Here is a 25,338-nt window from a genome sequence, read left to right as displayed (position 1 = left end):
TAGGCATCTATTACAAATTAACTTTAAAACAGGTCCAGGTATTGTGAAAAAGAGGTCTTTTTTTTTCCATTTATTTTTATTAGTTGGAGGCTAATTAATTTACAATATTGTAGTGGTTTTTGTCATACATTGACATGAATCAGCCATGGAGTTACACGTATTCCCCATCCCGATCCCCCCTCCCACCTCCCTCTCCACCCGATCCCTCTGGGTCTTCCCAGTGCACCAGGCCCGAGCACTTGTCTCATGCATCCCACCTGGGCTGGTGATCTGTTTCACTATAGATAATATACATGTTTCAATGCTGTTCTCTCGAAACATCCCAACCTCGCCTTCTCCCACAGAGTCCAAGATTCTGTTCTGTTCTGCCCATTATACAGAGTGAAGTAAGCCAGAATGATAAAGACCAATACAGTATACTAATGTATATATATGGAATTTAGAAAGATGGTAACGATGACCCTATATGCAAAACAGAAAAAGAGACACAGATGTACAGAACAGAAAAAGAGGTCTTTTGACATAAAGCTTGTTTTCTGTTGTGGTGGTTTTCACATGGCAATTATTATCAATTTGATTTATTGTTAAACAGAAGTACAATACAAACCCAAGAATGCTTTTCTCTAGAAATTGATAAATTGGTTCTAAAATTATTTGGCAATGCAAAACACACAGAATAACCAAAACAATTTAAAATAGATGAGCACAGTTTAGAAACGGATGATCCGGTTTAAGATATGCTGTAGCGCAATGTTGGCCAAGTGGTTCTGGCATAAGAACAGACAGAAATAAGTGACAGAGGTCCAGAGGTGCTAACTTCCAGTAACAAAATAAATTACCATGGGGATGAAATGTACATCATAGGGAATATGGTCATTTATGCTGTAGTATCTCTGTATGATGATGGATGATAACTAGACATATTACAGTCATTATTTCATAATGTATAGAAATAATAACTCACTATGTTGTTCATCTGGAACTAATGTAGTTGAATTAAACTTCAATTAAAGAAATATGTAGACTGGGAGGAAATACATCCAAATGGTAATAACGGTTACCTCTGGGATAGTGAGGAATGTGGGTGATTGTTCATTTTTAATTTATGATAATGCTTTCTTTAATGACCTTATTTCTCTCTCCATTTGTTGGAAAGAGTATTTGTGCTCCCCAGAAAATACTCCCCAGATTGTGGGAGTAGATTCACTCCCCACGCTCCCCAGAATGTGCTCCCCAGGTTCCATCAGAATCTTCAGTCATCTGAATCTGATTTTGAAATTCAGCTTCTTCATTATGATGGTTTTGTTTGGTTGGTTTGACTTTTAATCTCTGTTCTTAAAAACCTATCTGTCACTATCCTAATGCCTTATCACTTAAATGGCCCTTCAAAATTTACATGTTCCATGGAAGAGGTTTTTTTTTTTTTTTTCCAAAAACTTGGAATTGAAGGATACAGCTTTCTCATTCTTAGCAAAGTTTCCTCACAGCATTAGACATTCTCCTTATTACTTCCAACCAAGGGTGAACATGCTGACATAGCCTCTGAAAATCCCACGCCCAGCCCTGAGGGCTGTTTTAATCAAATCTGTAATCTCAAGGGGCATAAATAAGCATTTCTTTCTCTGCCTCCTACACTGTATTGCTAATCACACTACTATAATCGTGTTCACTCCTCCACCACCTCTTCCATCAGACAGAAGCTTCCAGATCAGAAATACACTCTATTTGTATTTTAATCATTAGCATCCTGTACCTTTTCTGATACTTAATAAGTGTTTGCTGACTCAATGAATGAATCATAATTTCTCCAAATACAAATAAAATTTGCTAAATTAAACCAGGATAAGGAAGAAAGTTAAACTAGTGGACATCTCTGGATGATTGGTAGTGACCATCTGGGAGCTTTGTTGAGTACTCTGACTATAAATATAAAAATGTAAATAATTAAGTATGTACATACACGAACTCCTTAGAAAGACTACTGAAATTAGACATATTTTCTATGAACTAGTAGAATAACGCTTCCATGAGTGACACACATTTAACATTTTGACGCCAGATTTTAAATGTGTGTATATTTTATATAACAAATATATTATATATTATATATAATAAACACATATTATATATAATATATATAAATAAAATAAATATATAAAAATTATATGTGTATAATTTTATAGTTTACAAAGACCCTAATGTATTTTAAAGCATTTGATCTTTTACAACAAACTTATTTCCTGCTTTACAGATGTGTAAAAGGAGGTTAGAGCATTAAAGTCATTTTCCAAAGATTATAATTTATAAGGTTACTCTGGGACTCAAACCTGACTTCTAACAACAATAACAAAATAACAGAGATATTCCCACTACACCACTATTGCTCACTTCTCTATCACCTGTAATTATACACAATTCATGTGCAGGCATGCCCAAGCAATATATGGATGGCTATCATTTTAGCATAATTGTAGCTAGGAAACAGTCTGGAGAATATTAACTGAACAATTCTTACCAAAAGAGATCCATATGGCCCTTGCAAATGTCAGTTATTAACAGTTACTAATTATACATTCTTATTCAGTACAAAGTTCTGTATTGTTCAAGTGATTGGAGGTTAAGCAAGAGTTAGTTTAACAATAGAAATGTCCACATAGTGATTGAACTTTGATGGTAAAATTAAGTTGAAACCCTTCTTATTTGCTTTGTATTGCCTGGAAAAGTCAAATTAGCATAAATAAGCAAATACTTCTAGCAACTATGATCCAAGTATAATGTAGCTCAAAAATGTGTAAGGGGAAAGAGTAAGACATGAGGGAAGAACTCAGCAAGGCTGACTCAAGGCGTTAGCCTTCTCATGTATTTAGTATTGTGCTTTATTATTCTACATATTCACTGTTTTTTCAAAGTTAACCCCTCGGGGATTTAGAAATGGATGATGAGCAGGGGAGCAATTCTAGAATTCTGCAATCCTCTGTAAATTCCGCTAAGGCCCATGCAATACGTTCTGAATTGGGGGCTGAGGGATAAAGAAGTTAGGGGGACAGAGCCAGAAAGGTTGTACACAGATGTGGGAAGACCCATGGCGAGCATCGCCGTGTGACCGTGGGCAAATAGATTCCCCGCGGGCCTCTGGCCTCAGCTGTGCCCCAGGCAGCTGGGAGAACAACGTGGTGTTGTGGGGCTTTGCTGCTGGCGCAGTGGTAAAGAATCTGCCTGCCAGTGAAGGAGACCTAAGAGACTTGGGTTCGATCCCAGGGTCAGGAGGATCCCCTGGAGGAGGGCATGGCAACCCACTCCAGTATTCTTGCCTGGAGAACCCCATGGAAGAGGAGCCTGGAGGGCTACAGTCCATGCGGTCACAAAGAGTCAGACACAACTGAAGCAACAGCATGTATGCACATGCGCTCGGAGTTGTGAGGAGCAAACGTGTAAATGTGCAAAATGCTTGAGAAAATGCCAGGGCAATGACAACCACTCAATAAGTATAAGCTACTAGTAATAAAAGTAGGTAGAGGGTCAAAATTGTTGTTTTTTTTAAATTGGAATAATAGCAGGAGTACTGAAACTCCAATACCTTGGTCACCTGATGCAAAGAACTGACTCATTTGAAAAGACCCTGATGCTGGAAAGGTCGAAGGTGGGAGGAGAAGGGGATGATAGAGGATGAGAGGATTGGATGGCATCACCGACTCAATGGACATGAATTTGAGTAAACTGCGGGAGTTGGTGATGGACAGGGAGGCCTGGCGTGCTGTGATTCATGGGGTCACAAAGAGTCAAACACGACTGAGCGACAGAACTGAGCTGATGGTGGGAAGAACACACTCTGGAGTCTAAATATCTGGCTTCAAATACAACCCCTGCTGCTGATAAACAAACCTCTTAACCTCACTGGTTCCTAGTATCATCATTAGCAAAAGGGATCTAATAATATTTAATGCAAGTTCTATTATGAAGATCAAGGCCTTGCACATAAAAATAAAATTAGAAAAAGGTATTTGCAAGTGAAAAGAAAAAATACTATGTAAACTTTAGTTACTCTATTCCCACAAATCCTCAGCGCAGTTTGTGAGTTGAGTGTGACCGACAAGAATCTCTAACGTGCCTGGGATAGATGTTTTTGCTACTGTTAGAGATTATTTCTATAGTTTATACAAATGCTTCTAAAGAAAGAATATATAAAGCTGTTGTGGCAGTTACACCATAAGGTAGGCTCAGGTTTGAAACAGAGTTATGCCACTCATTTCCACTCTGACAACCAGGTTAAGAGAAGATCTGAATGGCAGGCTGGAGAAGGAGGGCAGAGTCAGCAGAGAACTGCAGCATAAAGCACTGTTTTGGAAGGGTTGAAGTAACTGATTATAAGCAAAGAGTGTTAGACCTCAGAGGAAGAAGGCATTAGGAGGATCAAATACCCAAGAAAAGTTTCAGCCACAAACCACACAATTCAACTAAGTTAGACCTAGCATGAACTTTTGTTATTTTCTTTTTGACTTAAAAACTGTGAAGGATGTATTATTGAATTGGACAAAATATTTTACTTGGTTTAAGTATGATGTGAAAGCCATTTTTTAAGAGTTCACTGTTATTTGCCAGCTCACTAATTCACTCAGTTCAGTTCAGTTCGGTTCAGTCGCTCAGTCGTGTCAAACTCTTTGAGACCCCATGGACAGTAGCCTGCCAGACTCGTCTGTCCATGGGATTTTTCCCAGCAAGAATACTGGAGCAGGTTGCCGTTTCCCCCTCCAGGGGATCTTCTTGCCACAAAAGCCTCCTTTATCTTAAATTATTTGGTGTGTTTTCTCCAAAGATTCTGTGATGAACCGTGCACAATTCTAAAATGTTATAGATTCTGAAACTCATTTTATAAAAGTGGAAAACAACATTTTGGCTACCAGAAATCTCTGTAATGACACCGGCATCCTGAGCAGAGACCTGTAAAAGAGCCCACCTGTCAGCAGATCTTGGTAAAACATTGCATCTCCTTTCAGAGCAGACGGTAGCTATTAGCTCTTTAATATGGAAATGAGCAGTCTCTGCATAGTTTCAAAACTTGTGAAATGTCACCACACACATTTCACTGCACCTGCATGAACCACAGAAATTACAGCCATGTTCCCAGCCTCATTTAAAACGTCCCTGACAGTTGCCTTAACTCGCTTTTTTTGCTTTGAAACCATAAACTCTATCTTTTGTTTCCTATCCTAAGCAAAAATATCTAGACTTGCCGGGGAAGACAACTCTTTGAGATACACTGTGTGGTAATGCTAATTCACACACAAGATTTTAAAATTGCCCTTGATTCTAAATTGTGCCCTGTGGCATTCTTAATTAATTCTCAAATGTATTGTATTTCTTTCTAGGTATTCTTTACCTAGTCACAGCAAAGCCACAGTGAGGTCTTTGCAGACATTAAGAATTAATACTTTAAATAGTAAGGAGACTGGAGACTGAGATATAAAGATAAGTGAAGATAAAAAATAAAGGATTTAAGTAAAACTGAGCCCATAAAAATAGTTCTCCCAAGCTTATGAGTGCTTTGGTTGGGTCTCATTCACTTCATATTGCCCTCAGCACATAACCTGCTCAAATATGCATTTTATAAATACCTACTGGTGATGACACACAGATTTGACTTTTAATAACACCACAACAAGGAAACCAAAGTGCCAAGTTTTATTAAACCTTCTCCCTCCCCCCACCAAAAAAAAAGTTCACTCTCTCCTAAATTCTCAGTTAGTGACGGTAGCAGAACATTTTAGCTTCCCATTTATGTCTTAGGTTTAAATGCTATTTTTTAACATTCTCATTGCTCATCTCTGGACACTTTTTATTAGGATCTCAGATGTTAGTGGAGTTGAATGATGCTCTTCTTTGAAAGTTTGTATTTGCAAGTATTCCCTTCTTGAAAGGCGGACAAGTCTCCCAGAAAAAAAGGGAACTGGAACCCTCTCTGAGGTTTTTAAATGTAAAAATATTGCTGATGGGCTTGAATAAGTCCTTTGAGTCCAACCTTCATAATTAATACCAGTAGCTCCTGAAGGGGAAATTCACATAAAGGTAAACAGCCTGGCTTAATGATCTGGCCACAGCACCAAGACCCAGATACGTTTGGAGGAGATGTCTAGGCTCTAGCAGGGCTGGTGCTGCTGTAGACTTCATGCTGATCCAGTCTCCCTGGCATCTTCCACAAGTCTAAGGGTAACACCAAAGGGCAAGACCCTTGAAAATAGATAACGCCACTGTTGGCTCCAAAGATTGCTACGGGCTGCAAGGATTGATTGTGACATTGTGCTCTTGCCTTGCTGAACCTGGTCATGAAAGTAGCAGCAACTTCCTCTCACTCCGGCTTCCCTGGCAGCATCGCAGCCCTGGCTTCCTCAAAGGCACAGTGATTTCTTGAGCAAGTAAGGTCCACTTGACAGTAGCACATTGCCTCTGGCTACCTTGGGCATTGTTGAGTTCCATCTCATTGGATCACGGGGTTCCATGGTCAACTATAGAAGTTCATTCTGAGGTTAATGAGCATCTCTGGGATTTGGAGAAAACATGCATGGAATTAACCAAGTAAAAGACTGAACTTTTTGCTAGTTAACAGGTAGAGTGTTAGTGTTCAGACACAGAGCAAAATGTAAACATGACCTTAATTCACTCAGTTGTCCAACGGACAGGCATAAATTTTTCCTCTCCATAATCAGCCTTCAAGAACTCTAGGGATTATCTGGCATAAAACAAGCAAAGCTAAAGATGGTATTGAATCTTATGAGAAATTATTGTAAATCAATATGTCAGTTGAGTGGTACATATATAAATCTTGAAGTGTCATTTTTCAATGGAACTAGTTTTCCTGCACAGTGCCTGCGAGAGAGTTTAATATGGCTTATTATGTCAGAGATTTCCTGAGTAAGCTTCCTGCGATGGAGACACGCCTCCCTCATACTGAATGCTGATCACCAAGGGACACTTAGGTTCCTTGCTGGGTAGATGTCTTGCCTCTGTCTCTGTCAGCTGATGCCAAAGCCATGATTCACAAATTGAGCAGTCTTGACATATCTAAGAAATGACTCATCTCCTTGCTTTTAGTCACCATCTTTTTTCTCCTCTCCTTCCCTTCATTCAGATGTCGAGTCCCTTGACCACCTTGTAGAGCAGCACTTGGAGTTTTTAGCTACCTTCAACTCACCTATTGACTTTTTGCACTGCGGCACTCCCACTAATTGCATGGAGGTCAGTGTATTTTCTCTTCCCAATTTTACAGGTGCATGAATTTAGAACAGTAGATAAGAGTATTAAAGTAAAGGGTTTCAGACAATCTGCTGTTTAGATTTTTGAATCTATTTTTTTCCAAATTTATCATCAGAAATTTTATTTAAAAATTTCCTGATTTTTCATTATTTTGGCAAAATATTCGTATACTCATTGAAAGCATGTAAGATTTCAACAATTCTTCAGTACCATACTGTCATCTTTGCTTATTTACATTGGAGTCTGGTTGCTTTACAATGTAGTGTTAGTTTGTTCTGGACAGTAGAGTGAATAAATATATATCCCCTCTTGGGTGTGGGGGGTGGATTTCCTTGCCATTGAGGTCACCACAGAGCCCTGAGCAGAGTTCCCTGAAGTAAACAGTAGGTTCTCACTAGTTATGTATGTTATGCAATAATAATGTGTGTATGTTAATCCCAGTCTTCCAATCCATCCCACCCCTCTACCTGCCTTGGTAACCATATGCTTGCTCTGTGTGTCTGGCTCTCTATTTATGCTTTGCTATTTCATCTATACCATTTTTTTCTAGATTCCACATATATGCACGAATATACACTATCTGGTTTTCTCTTTCTGACTTACTTCATTCTGTATAACTGTCTCTAGGCACCTCCACGTCTCTGCAGATGGCACAATTTCTTTCCTTTTGTATGGCTTAGTAGTATTCCATTGTATACGTACACTGCACCTTTTTGATCCATTCCTCTGTTAATGGATATTTAGGTTGCTTCCATGTCCTGGCTGTTGCAAATAGAGCTGCAATGAACGTTTGGGTGCATGTATCTTTTTGAATTATGGTTTTCTAAAGATATACTCCAAAGGGTAGAATTGTTGGATCATATGGTAGTCTTATTTTTAGTTTTTTAAGGAACCTCCTTATTGTTCTCCATAGTGGCTGTATCAATTTACATTCCCACCAACTTTGTGATAGAGTTCTCTTTTCTCTACACCCTCTCCAGCATTTATTATTTGTAGATTTTTTGATGATGACCCTTATGACTGACGTAATACCTCTTTATAGTTTTTATTTCCATTTCTATAATAGTTATTGATGTTGAGCATCTTTTCATGTGTTGTTTCATATGTCTTCTTTGGATAAACGTCTATTTAGATCTCCTGCCAATTTTTTGATTGGGTTTTTGGGCTTTTTGGTATTGAGCTACATGAGCTATTTGTGTATTTGGAAGGGGGGTTGTTTTTATCTATTTATTTTTGGCTGCTGGGTCTTTGTTGGTGCATATGGGCTTTCTCTAGTTGGAGTAAGGGTGCTTGTTGTGGTGGCTTCTCTTGTTTTGGAGAGCAGGCCCTAGGGTGTATGGGCTTCAGCAGCTGTGGTACACGGACTTTGTTGCTTCACAGCATGTGGAATCTTCCTGGACCAGGGATGGAACCTGTGTCCCCTGCATTGGTAAGTGGATTCTTTACCACTGGACCACCAGGGAAGTTCTGTTTGTATATTTTGGAGATTAATTCTAGTCAGTTGCTTCATTTGCAAATATTTTCTCCCATTCTGAGGGTTGTCTATTTTCCTAATGTCCTACATTTTTCTTTGATGTGCAAAAACTTAAGTATAATTAGTTAATTAAACAAAATCCCATTTGTTTATTTTTGTTATTATTTTCATACTCTAGGAGGTGGGTCAAAAAAGGTCTTGTAGCAATTTACATCAAAGAGTGCTTTTCCTATGTTTTCCTTTAAGAGTTTTATAGTGTCCTGTCTTACATTTATGTCTTTAATTCATTTTGAGTTTATTTTTGTGTGTGGCATTAAGTAGTATTCTAATTTCATTTTTTTTTTTTTTTCTTGTAGGAGTCCAGATTTCCCAGCACCACTTACTGAAGAGGCTGTCTTTTCTCCATTGTATATTCTTGTCTCCTTTGTCATAAATTAGGTGATCATAGCTGTGTGGGTTTATCTCTGGACTTTCTATCCTGTTCAATTGTTCTATATTTGTTTTTGTGCCAGTACAATACTGTCTTGATGACTGTAGCTTTGTATTATAGTCTCAAGCCAGGGAGCCTGATTCCTCCAGCTCCATTTTTCTTAATACTGCTTTGACTATACAGGGTCTTTTGTGTTTCCATACAAATTGTACCCTTTTTAGTCTAATTCTGTGAAAAATGCCAATGTTAATTTGATAGAGATTGCACTGAAAATTTAGATTGCTTTGAGTAATATAGTCATTTCTACAATATTGATACTTCCAATCCAAGACCATGGCATATCTCTACATCTGTTTGTATCATCCTTGATTTCTTTCATCAGTATCTTATAGTCTTCTGAGTACAGGTTTTTTCCATCTTAAGGTAGATTTATTTCCAAGTATTTTATTCTTTTAGTTGCAATGAAAAATGGGATTATTTCCTTAATTTTGCTTTCTGATCTTTCACTGTTAGTATATGGGAATACAGGAGATTTCTGTGCATTAATTTTGTATCTTTCGACATTACCAAATTCATTGATTAACTGTAGCAGTTTTCTGGTGGCATCTTTAGGATGTTCTATGCATAGTATCATGTCATTTGCAAACACTGACAATTTTACTTCTTTTTGAATTTTGATTCTTTTTGTTAATATTTCTTTTTCTTCTCTGATTTCTGTGCATTTCCAAAACTATGTTGAATAAAATTGGACACCCTTGTCTTGTTCTTGATTTAGGAGGAAATGCTTTCAGTTTTTCATTTTTGAGAATGATGATTGCTGTGGTTTTGTCATATGTAGCCATTATTATATTGAGTTAGGTTCCACTTTGCTCTCTTTCTGGAGAGTTTTAACATAAATGGGTGTTGAATTTTGCCAAGCTTTTTCTGCATCTATTGAGATGATCATATAGTTTTTACCTTTCAATTTTTCAATATGGTGTATCACACTGATTTGCATATATTGAAGAATTCTTGCATCCCTGGGATAAAGCCCACTTTATCATGGTGTGTGATCATTTTAATGTGCTGGTGAATTTTATTTGCTGGTATTTTGTTGAGGATTTTTCATCTGTGTTCTTTGGTGATGGTGGTGGATTGGTTGCTAAGTTGTGTCCGACTCTTGTGACCCCATGGACTGTAGCCCGCCAGGCTCCTCTGTCCATGGGATTCTCCAGGCAAGAATACCGAAGTGGGTTGCCATTTCCTTCTCCAGGGGATCTTCCTGACCCAGGAATCAAACCTGGGTCTCCCGCATTGCAGGCTGATTCTTTACCAACTGAGCTATGAGGGAAACCCACCTTTAGAACGATATTGGTCTTTAATTTACTTTTGTGTGTGACATCTTTGTCTTACTTTGGTATCAGGGTTTTGGTGGCCTTGTAGAATGAGCTTGGGAGTGTTTTTCCCTCTGCAATTTTTGGGGTGAATTTAAGAAGGATAGCTCTTAGTTCTCTAAATGTTTGATAGAATTCACTTGTGAAGCCATTTGGTCCTGGACTTTTGTTTATTGGAAGATTTTTAATCATGGTTTCAATTTCATTACTTGTGATTGGTCTGTTTATATTTTCTATTTATTTCTTGTTCAGTCTTGGAAGGTTGAACCTTTCTAAGAATTTGTCCATTTCTTCTAGGTTGTATATTTTATTGACATATATTTGTTTTTAGTAGTTTCTTTTGCTTCATTATTTTTCTGTGGTGTCAATTGTAACCTTTTCCTTTTCATGTCTAATTTTATTGATTTGAGACATCGCCCTTTTTTCTTGCTGAGTCTAGCTAAATGTTTTTCAATTTTATTCTTTTTCTCAAAGAACCAGCTTTTAGTTTTATTATTCATTGCTGTTGTTTTCTTAGTTTCTATTTTACTTATTTCTGCTCTGATCTTCATGATTTCTTTCCTTCTACTAATTTTGGGTTTTGTTTAATCTTCTTTCTCTAGTTGCTTTAGATGTATGTTTAGGTTGTTTATTTGAGATTTTTCATGTTTCTTGACAGAGGACTGTACTGCTTCCCTCTTGGAACTGCTTTTGCTACATTCTGTAGGTTTTGAGTCATGGGGTCTTCATTGTCATTTGTTTCTAGGCATTTTTTGGTTTCCTCTTTGATTTCCTCGGTGATCTCTTGGTTATTTAGTAGCATACTGTTTAGCCTCCAAGAGTTTGTTTTTTACAGTATTTTTTTTTTCCTATCGTTGACTTCTAATCTCTTAGTGTTGTGGTCAGAAAAGATGCTTGATATGATTTTAGTTATCTTAAGTTTACTGAAGCATGATTTGTGACTGAAGAGGTGAACTATACTGGAGAATGTTCCATGTGCACTTGAGGAAAAAGTGTATTCTGCTGCTTTTTATGAAACATCTTATAATAAGTATAAGTGAAGTTGGTCAGTCGTGTCTGACTCTTTGCAACCACATGGACTGTAGACTACCAGACTCCTCCATCCATGGAATTTTCCAGGCAAGAGTACTGGAGTGGCTTGCCATTTCCTTCTCCAGGGGACCTTCCCGACCCAGGATCAACCCCAGGTCTCCCGCATTGTAGGCAGACATTTTACCATCTAAGCCACCAGGGAAATGTCTTATAAATATCAACTAATTCTATCTGGCCTAATGTGTCATTTAGAGCTTCTGTTTCCTTATTAATTTTCCATTTGGATGATCTGTACATTGATATAAGTGGAGTATTAAAGTCCCCCACTGTCATATTACTGCCAATTTCCCCTTTTATGGCTGTTAGCATCTGCCTTATATATTGAGGTGCTCCTATGTTGGGTGCAAAAATATTTATAATTGTTATACCTTCTTCTTGGATTGATCCCTTGATCATTATGTAGTGGCCTTCCTTGTCTCTTTTAACAGCCTTTATTTTAAAGTCTCTTTTGTCTGATAGGAGTATTGCTACTCTTGCTTTCTTTTGATTGGCATTTGCATGGAATATCTTTTACTACTCCCTCACTTTCATTCTCTGTGTGTCCCTAGATCTGAAGTGGGTCTCTTGTAGACAGCATATATGTGGGTCTTGGTTTTGGATCCATTCAGCCAGTCTTTGTCTTTAGTTTAGAACATTTAATTCATTTACATTTAAGGTGATTATTGAAATGTTCCTATTGCCATTTTCTTAATTGTTTTGGGTTTGTTTTTATAGGCCTTTTCCTTGTGTTTCCAACCTAGATAAGTTCCTTATCACTTGTTGTAAAGCTGAATTTGGTGGCACTGAACTCTTTTAGCTTTTGCTTGTCTGTAAAGCTTTTGATTTTTCCATTGAATCTGGATGAGAGCCTTGCTAGGTGTAGGTTTTTCGCTTTCATCATTTCAAATATATCCTGCCATTCCCTTCTGACCTGCAGGGTTTCTGCTGAAAAATCAGCTGACAATCTTATGGGAATTCCCTTGTATGTTACTTATTGCTTTTCCCTTGATGCTTTTAATATTTTGTTTTTGCATTCAATTTTTGTTAGATTGATTAATGTGTGTCTTGGCATGTTTCTCCTTGGGTTTATCTTGTATGTGACTTTCTGCACTTCCCAGACTTGAGTGACTATTTCCTTTCCCATGGAAGTGAAGTTTTTCAATTGTAATCTCTTTAAATACTTTTTCAAAAACTTTGTCTTCCTCCTCTTCTTCTGGGATCCCTATAACTTGAATGTTGGTGTGTTCATTGTTATCCCAGAGGTCTCTAAGGCTGTCCTCATTTCTTTTCATTCTACATCATTCTGTCCTAAGGCAGAGATTTCCACTCTTCTATCTTCCAGGTCAGTTATCCATTCTTCTGCCTCAGTTATTTGCTACTAAGGCTTTTATTTTCCTAAGGTATGTATAACTTACAGCTTTTGGGAAAAGTTTAAAGAAAAAGAGAACCAAAATATATATAGTCAAATATACCCTACTACCCTATTAAATAGGAAATGTAATAGTTTAGCAAAGGAAGTTAAATAATGTGAGTTATAAGTAGTGACAGAGTTCATCACACAGCTTGATCAAAGGTATAATTGGCCAACCCACACCCAAACCAGAGTAACCAATAATGCAGAAAATCCTAGTCTCATGAGTCAATTTCCACCAAGACCCAGAGAGAAATGAAACATGACCTTTAGCTGCAAGATAGTGAATGCAGAGAATGCAGCTACCCTAGTCCAGTATCACAAAGATCTTTTCAGTAGCAAACAGGAAAATATAGCCAGTACTACATAAATATAGTTCATAAAGACTCTACACCTTAAAATCTGAATTGTATAGACTTACATACAGAGAGCAGAAGAATTGTCTGCACCTTGGACACCTTGGATATCAAGGATAATATAAAGACATGATCACAGTGTGGTGACCCAACTCCTTTCTGAAAGAAAAGAGGATTATAGAGCTGCCAAACTCCGTAATATACAAGGAAGGCTAAGGATCAAGGCTTTTAACACATACAGTCTAAACTAGATATAGATCCAGTTTTCAAGTTACGTATATCGATTGGTATGAAAGCCAACTTGCTATTGCAGTGTGCTGTGTGTACTAGTCACTCAGTCATGTCCGACTGTTTGTGGCCCCATGGACTGTAACCCACCAGTCCATGGGGATTATCTAAGCAAGAATACTGGAGTAGGTTGCCATGCCCTCCTACAGGGAATCTTCCCAACCCAGGGATCAAGACCAGGTCTCCTGCATTGCAGGCAGATTCTTTACTGTCTGAGCCAATTACAGAGTGACCCAGAAATCAATGGTTCAAATAAGATAGAAGTTCGCACTTTAACAGTGCAAGGTTGGCAGGCAAGCTCCACCCCATCAAGTGATCTGTGGTTCAGATGAGCAGGGCAGTTCTACCATCCTATGGGCATTGTTATCAACTGCATCATAGAACTGAGTTTGGAGGGTCGTGCAGTCCAAAGGGGACACATTTTGCTTCTGCCCACATTCCAATGAAAGAAGTAAAGAGCAAAACTTTGTGGAAAGCTAGCAGGATTTGACTTAACAGCAAGGCTGCACATTTCATTTTTGGTTTGAGAGAAATGTGTGGTTGGATGAATGGTTGAATGGATGATTACCATCTATTAACAGCTTTCAAAATACTAAAATGTATATGATCTAGTTGGTGTAATGACTCTTAATTAACCCTGTTTATGTTATAAATTCAATGTCATGAGTTTAAGGGGAAAAAATTCATTGATCTGAATGGATTCAAATTTCAGAGATTAAAGTGTTGAGAATAAGGAGAATAGGTAAACAACAATATCGCTGAAAGATGTCTCATTAAGAATATCCCTAGACCTTCCCTTTGTTCGTTAACAAGGATTTACATTCATTTTCCCCTTCTTCAATTTTCTTTATTGATACATCGTTGTTTGTTACCTTTCTTATATAGTGAGCAATGACAGGTACAACATACATATGCACATATGTAATAGATCATTGAGAAATATACACCAAAACCCAGTAATAAAATGTGCTATGAGGTTGTGAAGAAAAGGAAACCGTTGTGCAGTCTTGGTGCTACTGTAAATTGGTATAGCCACTATAGAAAATTATACAGTTTTCCTCAAAAAATTAAAAAAATATATGATTTAGCAACCTCACTCTTGGTTATATGTCAAAAGGAAATGAAATCAGGAACTCAAAGATATCTGCACCCTCATGTTCATTGCAGAATTAGTCACAATAGCCAAGATATGGAAACAGCCCAAGTGTCCATCAACAGATGAATGGATCAACAAAGGTGTGGGATGTATATAAAATGGAACAATACTCAGACATAAAAAGGATTGAAATCTTGCCACTTGTGATAATACAAATGGACCTAGAGAGTATTATGCTAAGTTAAGCAAGTCAGAAAGGGAAAGACAAATAATGTGATCCCACTTTTGTGTGGACTCTAATGTCAAAATAAATAAATATATATATATTCATTTATATACATATATGTACATATATATATGCACAATAGGGTGTTATTCAGCCTTGAGAAAGATGAAAGTCCTGCATTTGTGACAACATGGATGAGCTATAGGAGATTACGCTAAGTGAAATAAGCCAGATACAGAAAGACAAATACTGTATACGGGTTCTACAAAAAAAATTAAATGCATAGAAGTAGAGAGTAGAAAGGTGGTTACAGGAGCTAGAGGCGTGAGGGAAACAGGGAGAATTTGTCAAAGGCTACAAAGTTGCAGTTTGTAGGATGAATAACTCCAGAGATCAAATGTGCAGCATAATGACTATAGTTAATACTGTACCGAATACCAGAAATATACTAAGAATAGATTTCAGGTACATTATAAAAAGAAATGATAACTATATGAGGAGATGCATTAATTAGCTTAATTTAGTAATTATTTCACTATACAACATGATTTGATATACATATATATTTGGTGTATATCAAATCATGCTGTATGCCTTAATTATCTACCATTTATATTAAAATGTATATTTTTAAAATGTGCTATATATTGACTGATTTGGAGACCAATTGACTCATAGTATTGTTGGAAAGAGGAAGATTTTTCAAGGAGCTCCAACCATTTTGTCCATAAAACTCTCTTCTCTCAAAGTAAAGTAGTTGAAGAGGTTATGAAGATGCATGTTTAGTGTTGTACATGTACTCACAGGCCAAACTCTCAACTGCCTTTCTGTCTGACCCATTCACTTTCACCATTTTCCTACTAATATAATGGAAATGTGTATATAGTGGGGAAGGGAATTATGGCCTTTGAAGATTTCCTGATCTGAGATGAGCAGGGAGCATACCACTATGGCAGTCTGTCAAGAATGAGAGTTTAAATAGTGTATTTAACCTGACTTTTTTGAACTAGGTTATTTGATAGTCATAGAACCCAAGTACCACCGTTTGAGTTTCCCATTACATTGATCTCTGCAACATCTGAATAAAGAGAACGGCGTGTTCTTAAAAACAGAAGGTTTCTAGAGCTCTGCGGAGCTGTGAGCAGTGTCAGCATCTGCAGAAGGTTGCATGGGAACAGGTTTACACCAAGCTTCTGTCAGCATTTCTTAGGGTTTTAAGCTCAGTTCACTGACAAGAAATGACTTCATCCCAACAAAAATGTCTTCCAGCAGTTTTTGCTTGTGTGTCAGTACTTATATGAAGCAGAAGAACTCATTAAGAAGAACAAAGGACGCAGTCTTATGTCCCGGTTAAACTTAGAGGCTTTGCAGGCATTCCAGTGGAGATGCACCCATTGCTTGCTGGCTTTGAATCAGGTCAAATTATTTAAACAACCTCGGGCTCAGTTTCCTCATCTGCAAATGGACTATCATTCTGTTTCATGGTACAGTCTGAGGATAAAGTGAGAGAACATGTGAAAAGCATTTAGGACAGTGCCTAGCACCTGGGAAGCAGTCCCTAAGCATACTGCAGTTACCTACTGCTGTTTATTCTTTGATGGACTTTAGATTTAAGAATAATATTGACAGTTTGTACAAATTATGACAAAACCCTGCTGTGGTCTCTATCTGGATCTGCAGTACATAGTTTCTTCCATTAGTATTTAAATTGGTGGTAAATGCATAAGTTTCTACAGCACTTCAAGATAATGTTTTCCTATATGCTTCAGCATTGACTGATGGTCAAAACATCTGAGACTCACTGTGCTTGAGAAACTGGTAATGAAGCTTATGGAGCTTATTGAAAATGCCATTTAACAAAATATATTAGCCCATTCCAAATGTCATCTCCAACTCTATTGTATTTCAAGTTAAACGCCATGCAAAAATAGATCTAAAAGGCTCTATTACTTGCTTATTTTCAAGGGCATGGGGAAAATGTCACCAATTTGCAGACATCAAGGGCCTCTATATTGTCTCTCTGACAAAATGGTGGGAAAGCAAGCTATGCACAAAACATGCACTGGTAATGATCCCTCACTTATTAGAAATAATGTGTTCTGATTTCCAAATCTTTCAGAATAGAAACTGCTCATTTCACTATTTCATGGCATCTTTTTTGGTATCCATTAATGTAACATTTCCTTCTACATTCAGTGGGGGAGCTTTCTCTCTAGTGAAATGTCACCCTCCATAAATAAGAGTAGTGCAAGCCTTCCATCACTGTAATAGTTAAACAATGGCAAAGCTGAGTAATTGAAACAGAAGGAGTCACCTTGACAGGCCTGTAACTGGCAAAAGCAGTTTAAGGTACCATAGCTTTTATTGGCAATGAGTTGAGTGAATTTATATCTATTCACCAAACAAAATATACTTAAATAATATTTCAGTTTTGGGACAAATCAAGGAAATTCCTCTTGGACTTCTTACCTCTCTGTTCAGTTGTAAGAGAACATGCACAGTTTGGAAAATAAAATTAAACTGTAGCTTCTCTAGACATTAGGAAAATTTCTGATGTCACTTTGGGGTCTTCTACAAATGAATGTCATTAAAATGAAAAATGAATGAAGTGCTTGCTATTGACCCTTGATATGCATTCTAGGATTTTTTAAAGGTTTGGGTTTTGTTATTGTTTAATATCCCACAATGGGTATATACAAAATCAGTTATATTAGACTGTTTGGAGTTGTAGCTGCCAAACTAAATATTAGGAAATCATGGACTACAAGGAATTTAGAAAATAAGCATGCTACTTTAATATACAGCTCACTGGGTAGGATATTCTTTTCTTTCCCCTGAATTAAGCACTTAATTGCATCAGATTGCCATTTGGCATCACTAAAGTAAACTTCTTTTGAACATTGTCATTACTCCTTTTTGTACAATCCAGGAAATGGCAGCACTTCACTTTATATAATAAAAGTTAAAAGACTGTTTTTAGTTACAAATATGTGGAATTTCTTTAACTTTTAGTTTGGACAAAGATTCTGCTTAAATGATGTGAACAGAAATTAAATTGCCAGCTCAATATTATTGACATTTAAATTCCATGTAGGAAATACTATATGATCCAACAATGAAAATTAGAGCTTTTTGTAGAAAAAAAAATAAAATTAGAACTCTTAGCCTTAATGTTTATTGCCTATCAAACAGATTTTCCAAATTTAATAAAATATAATGTGTTCCTGCTTTGATGCATTAACATTTCCGTCACACTTTCAATGGCATGGTGATTATTGCTTAAAATTAAACTTTAGCAGGCCTCCAAATCTAAGTCCATGAGCTATTCAGTTGCTGTGTGACATTTTTCTGGAAGTGACAGAAATATAGAAAAGATGCCGAAGTGAATTCATCAGGAATGTGCCTTGTAGCACCCCACTGGGCAAGCTGAGTTTTTCCTGAAATAGTTACAGAATAACTTTTCTTCATGGAAGCAACGAGAGACCCTTTTAGTGAATTCAGGACCCATTGCGATGGCAATGTGTGAGACCCTGGACCCTGACTCTACATGCAAACAAAGCAAGCTTTGTCCCAGATGACCTGGAAGTAACCGCTCATGTCTCATCGGACTTTCCAGGACCACCTGTCTTCAACCAGGAATCCTTGTACAACGTAATTCTTCCCCGGTAGAGTGATTATTTCCTTTGTAAAGGATGCTTACAGTTTCTAAGCATACACACACACACACACACACACACACATGCGCACACACACACACACATGCACACACACACACACATGCACACACACATGCACACACACACACACAGATGCTCACATGTTCTGTTAATGGGCTAGTTTCTTTTTTTAAACATCCTTTGACTTAGAATTACTATTACTTTCCTTTATGTAATGCATAATGAAGGGTTTCCCTGGTGGCTCAGAGAGTGAAGATTCTACCTACAGTGTGAGAGACCTGGATTTGATCCCTGGGTTGGGAAGATCCCTTGGAAAAGGAAAGGGCAACCCACTTCAGTATTCTTGCCTTGAGAATTCCATGGCCAGAGGAGCCTGGTAGGCTATAGTCCATGTGGTCACAAAGAGACAGACTTGACTGAGCAACTTTGAGAGAGAAATGCACAATGGAAACAAAAATTAATACTGTGAGACTCTTGGTAGAGCCAAGAAAATCCAGAACCACCTGCTGAAACATCGAGACGAGATTTTCAGACTTGTGTTCTATCTATTTTCCTGGTTTCTGAACTTTGAGTATTAAGTATATTATCAGTGGTAATTTTGCTATTAAAACTGAAAATAATGCTGCATAGTGTGACACATACAAGTACACTTTAGAAAATAGAAGGGGATTTTTAAAAACCAGAATTTCTTTTAGAAAGTGAGGCATATTGATTCTTAGACCTTTATTCTATTCCATGAGGTGGCTGCCCACTGGGGCAGAATATTGACAGGACTGGTCTCAGACTGAAATGGAGTCACCATCTTCAAACCCAGAGATCGTAGTAAAAGGTTAAAATTATTGAAGGGGTCTAAATCTAACTAGAGGCTTGGTCCTGGAAATTCCATTAACATAAGTCTTAACGTACTTTGCTAAAAGCAAATTCTTAAAGGGCCAAGCCTGACGATTGTCTTCATATTTAAATGACCTTTTAAAACTATTACAATAAATCTATAAAACAGCTATATGCTGCTGTAATATGATGGAGCTGATGGTTATCCTGACATATTTTTCTTAGGCATTATCCTCTTTGCTTCTATAAGCAATGCTATAAATTTTAAGCACAACTACCCTTTTATAGGAAAGGTATTTAACATAAAAATCAGCCTTCAGCATTGTTTGACCTGAATATTATCAAATTATAAATCCCTTCCTTCTCAGGCAAGCAGGTCTGTGTTTTTTTATACTCTACATAATCATTGCATTTCCTTTGCCAGGTTGATTTATACCTGAAAAGAGAAAGATAAAATAAAGCTACTTCTTACTTTAACCTATATGTATAACTAAGTTAATTCTATATTTCATTCGGCATATGAAAATATGTCGCTGATGGCTATTTAACATCTCTCTTTACAGGACATCCTTTGTTTAGATTCCTGATTCCTCAATGGAGTCCTAGTATTTCTTCCAACTAACTTGTTTCTACATGACAGATACAGTTGCCCCTTGGACAGCAGGGGTTTGAATTGTACAGGTCCACATACACCCCTTTTTTTAAACAGTCAATATTACAGTACTACGCATTCCCTAGCTGGTCGAATCTGTAGGTGTGGAACCATGGATACAGAGGAACTGAACTGTGTCTAAGGAGGGCTAACTATATGTGCTAGGTGGATTTTCTACTGCTCAGAGTGGGCAGCCCTAAACCCTACATTGTTCCAGCGCCAACTTTACAGTGATTATAAGTCCACTGTTGGACCGATATAAAATTCCAGGCCTATGGTTCTGTGTATCTTTCCCATAAACTAGACCTGACAAAAATCTGGTTTCCTTGAGTTATCAAGACTCATCTATACGGTGAGTCACTAGAAGCAATTATTCTTTCAATCTGTTCAACAGGGAAGAAAATTGAGTGAGTTTTGTCTCCTGGCATATTTGTTTCTAGCCTATCTTTACAAAGTCTTGAAAAAATGGAAATGTGATAAATGCTTGTATAATCTTATCAAAGCATAGAGTCATAAAAGATAACCTACTTTTCACATTCCAAATTCAAGCTTAAATTTATCATATTGAATGCATAGTCTACAGATTTCTACCTTTCTTAGCTTCTTTAAAAAGTGATTCTTAAGAAGGAAACAAAACTTTCTATCCAACTTTCTGGGACCCTGAAAGAAGCCCAGTGTAAGTCAAAGAAGACTGTATTCTTAGAACTTGTCATCTGTTAAAAAATGTTGCATGAATGCTTGTTTTTCAAATCTAGATTTTTTCCTTGTCACCCCTGTTTCAACTGAGATTACTGTTATAAAATTTTTCCATTAGCATCTGTGACAGGGAGGGCCAAGGGCTTAAAAAAGTCATGAACAGCAAAAGTCAGATAAGACCTTGTGTCACATTTTATGTAGGTCTTCTTTGCCAATTGTGCCACTGCAAAGACCTTGCCTACCAAATAGCAAGTTGCCAAAAAGAAATGTTTTCTGATAGAAGTATTGATAGAAATCATGATTTTTATGACATAAATAGGTCAAATGCATCTGTGCTCAGTCACTGAGTTAGGTCCAACTCTTTGCGGTGCCATGGACTATAGCCCACCAAGCTCCCTTGTCTATGGAATTTTCCAGGCAAGAGTACTGGGTGGGTTGCCATATCCTAACTCCAGGGGATCTTCCCAACCCAGGGATCAAACCCGTATCTCCTGCATTGACAAGTGGAGTCTTCACCACTGAGCCACCTGGGAAGTCCCAAAATAGGTAAAATAATATGCAGCAAATCTTACCTAAATATTAGAATGTCAAGCCTCAATAGAAACAAAACAATTCTACCTCAAAACATTCTGACTGATTTGAACCTGTGTATATATTTGTTCACACTGGTAACTGTCTGGTGAAAAAAATGAAAGTTTTGACTATCTGAATGTCATATTTTATCCTTTATTCTAGTAGGATAAAACCATTTTTTAAAATAAATGTATTAGTTGGGAAACTAAATAATAATTATGATGGTGATAACCACTTACCTGTCAGATCCTTTTTGATGTTAATTATTTCATAAAATTTTCACAGCTGCAGAGTTAGTTGCTAGTGCCCTTATTTTGGAGAAGGAAGTGGCAACCCACTCCAGTATTCTGGCCTGGAGAATCCCAGGGACAGGGGAGCCTGGAAGGCTGCTGTCCGTGGAGTCACACAGAGTCGGACAAGACTGAAGCGACTTAGCATGCATGCATGCATTGGAGAAGGAAATGTCAACCCACTCCAGTGTTCTTGCCTGGAGAATCCCAGGGACATAGGGGCCTTGTGGGCTGCCATCTATGGGGTCGCACAGAGTCAGACATGACTGAAGCGACTTAGCAGCAGCAGCATTTATTTTACACAGGAGAAAATTAGGACTTAGAAAACATAAATAACGTGTGCCAAGTTGTGGAGACTGAACTGGGACCCAGGTCTTCCTGATTGTGGACACCAAGCTCTGAACCACTAAGCCCAATCAATTCTGTCCTTTTTATAGCAGCAGTGTACCATTGATATAGGTTACAGTTATATGAAATTCAGCATTCTCTCTTCCAGAAGAATAAACATTTCGGAACTTCACTAACTATATAATAGAATTCCAGTACTGGAAGAGAAAATTAGAGTCGACAATCCCTCTGGCTGGGAGAATAGTAAATATTTGATATAAATTGACAATCTTGGTGCTTGTGTTTGAGACAGTGCGTATTATGTCACTACCTATGGCGTGAAAGACCATCCATAACTATTTCTAGTAAGTTGTTTGCAGCAAGATCTTTTAGAATCTAAATACTTTATAATACAGACTTTTCTACTAATAGTACTATGTTTTCCTCCATACGTCCTTCCTATAGTTGTCTAATGAGCGTCTACATACGAAAAATGACTAAGGAAGCTGTCTGAGGGATAATTCCAGCAACTGTGGCATATGGAGACATTGTTTTCAAGTCCCTTTGCCATGATTTCTAAGCAGCGTGATTACCTGGTGGTAGAGGCTAGAACAATTGTCCTCCCTCACTTGTAAGCTCCAGCGTTCTCTGCTGCAAGTCTCAGGCTATCCTGACAGGTTTTGTGCTAACAGGAAATAAGGAAAAACTTTCTATCAGAATTTGAGTACATATATTTTTTGTCCATTCCACAGTGAATATTTTTCTGCCACCAAGATCGATTCCATGACTCTATGAAAGAAATTGTTGGGACTTTTGCATTTGGTGCATTTAGCTCTATGTCATTTATGAAGCCCTCTTGTATTTCTGAGCAGTTATGTTCCTCTAAATACTGGTGAAGATTTGCCAGACTGACAAGTTTTATTTCAGTAAAGATATTTCTCCCTCTATAGCTCTGCTTTTCCCCAATTCAGATGGAGAAGACACACCTTTGAGATAAGATGGTAGAGAGCTGTGATGTAGTGAAGAGTGACTCTCCACCTTCCTTGTCCTTCAAGTTCCTTAAAGACTGTGATTGTGCCACTTATTCCTCCCATGTTCCAGTTACACAGACATATGCACTCTATTTACTCACAAATTAATGAACAATAAAGGCACAACAAAGGACAGAAATGGTATGAACCTTACAGAAGCAGAAGATATTAAGAAGAGGTGGCAACAATACACAGAACTATACAAAAAATATCTCCAAGACCCAGGTAACCATGATGGTGTGATCACTCACCTAGAGCCAGACACCCTGGAATGTGAAGTCAAGTAGGAAGCATCACTACAAACAAAGCTAGTGGAGGTGATGGAATTCCAGTTGAGCTACTTTAAATTACAGAAGATGATTCTGTGACAGTGCTGCAGTCAATATGCCAGCAAATTTAGAAAATACAGCAGTGGCCACGGGACTGGAAAAGGTGAGTTTTCATTCTAATCCCAATGAAAGGCAATGTCAAAGAATGCTCAAACTACTGCACAATTGCACTCATCTCATTTGCTAGAAAAGTAATGCTCAAAATTCTCTAAGCCTGGCTTCAACAGTATGTGAACTGTGAACTTCCAGATGTTCAACCTGGATCTAAAAAAGGCAGAGGAACGAAAGATCAATTTGACAAATCTGCTGGATAATTGAAAAAGCAAGAGGGCTCCAGAAAAACATCTACTTCTGCATTATTGACTACACCAAAACCTTTGACTGTGTGGATCACAGCAAACTGTGGAAAATTCTTAAAGAGATGGGAATACCAGACCACCTGCCCTGCCTCCTGAGAAATCTGCATGCAGGTCAACAAACAAGAGTTAGAATGGACATGGAAAGCAGACTGGATCCAAATTGGGAAAGGAGTACATCAAGGCTGTATATTTAACTTATATACAGAATACATCATGAGAAATGTTAGGTCGGATGAAGCACTAGCTGGAATCAAGATTGCAAGGAGAAATATCAATAACCTCAGATACGCAGAGGACACAACTTAGGGCTGAAAGCGAAGAAGAACTAAAGAGCCTCTTGATGAAAGTGAAAGAGGAGAGTGAAAAAGTTGGCTTAATCTTCAACATTGAGAAAACTGAGATCATGGCATCTGGTCCCATCACTTCATGGCAAATGGATGGGGAAGCAATGGAAACAGTGAGAGACTTTATTTTTCTGGGCTCCAAAATCACTGCAGTTGGTGACTACAGCCATGAAATTAAAAGATGTTTGCTCCTTGGAAGAAAAGCTATGGCCATATTAAAAAGCAGAGACATTATTTTGCCAACAAAAGTCCGTCTAGTCAAAGCTATGGTTTTTCCAGTGGTCATGTACGGATGTGAGAGTTGTACTATAAAGAAAGCTGAGCACTGAAGAATTGATGCTTTTGAACTGTGGTGCTGGAGAAGACTCTTGAGAGTCCCTTGGACTGCAAGGAGATCCAACGAGTCCATCTTAAAGGAAATCAGTCCTGAATATTCATTGGAAGGATTGATGCTGAAGCTGAAACTCCAATGCTTTGGTGCCTGATGTGAAGAACTGACTCATTGGAAAAGACCCTGATGCTGGGAAAGATTGAAGGTGGGAAGAGAAGGGAACAACAGAGGATGAGATGTTTGGATAGCATTACCATCTCAATGCACATGAGCTTCAAGAGGTTCTGGAAGTTGGTGATGGACAGGGAAGCCTAGCATGCTGCAGTCCATGGGGTCACAAAGAGTCAGACACCACTGAGTGAGTTGAACTGACTGAAATTAATGAACACATTCCTGGTTTGAACAGCTCAGCACTGCCTTTCCTCACAATTCTGTGTGTTCAGTGCTGCCTACCAGTGGAGATCCTTGCTTTACCGATTATATCCCACTCCCCAGTGTGGTCTATTTATGTTAACAAAATTGACAGTCTTCACTCAGACATATAACGTAATTCAACTATTCAAGCAAGCGGATAGTCCAGCTTTTCTTTCCTCCCTACCTTTTTCTTCTTTTATTTCATTATTTAAATAAACAGAAATGTGTCTGTTGCTTGCTGGACACTCTTTTAAGATCTGGGGAAATAATTCTTAAGAAAATAAACAAGATCATACCTTCATGGGTTTACATTTGTGTCAAAATAGGGAGGGAGATAGGCAATATGTGAGTAAAGTAGATAATACCATATTTTACAAAAGCTTTAATAAAAATGAAATAAAGTTAATTGGTGGTGAATGGACAGAGTAAAGCATTGCATACTTTGATAGGGTACTTGGAAAGGCATCTCTTAGGGGAAAACATTTGAAAAGATATGTGAGTGACAATTAGG

The sequence above is a fragment of the Muntiacus reevesi genome, chromosome 4 (genome assembly GCF_963930625.1).
Source record: "Muntiacus reevesi chromosome 4, mMunRee1.1, whole genome shotgun sequence".
Taxonomy (NCBI): domain Eukaryota; kingdom Metazoa; phylum Chordata; class Mammalia; order Artiodactyla; family Cervidae; genus Muntiacus; species Muntiacus reevesi.
This window is presented reverse-complemented; position numbering follows the sequence as displayed.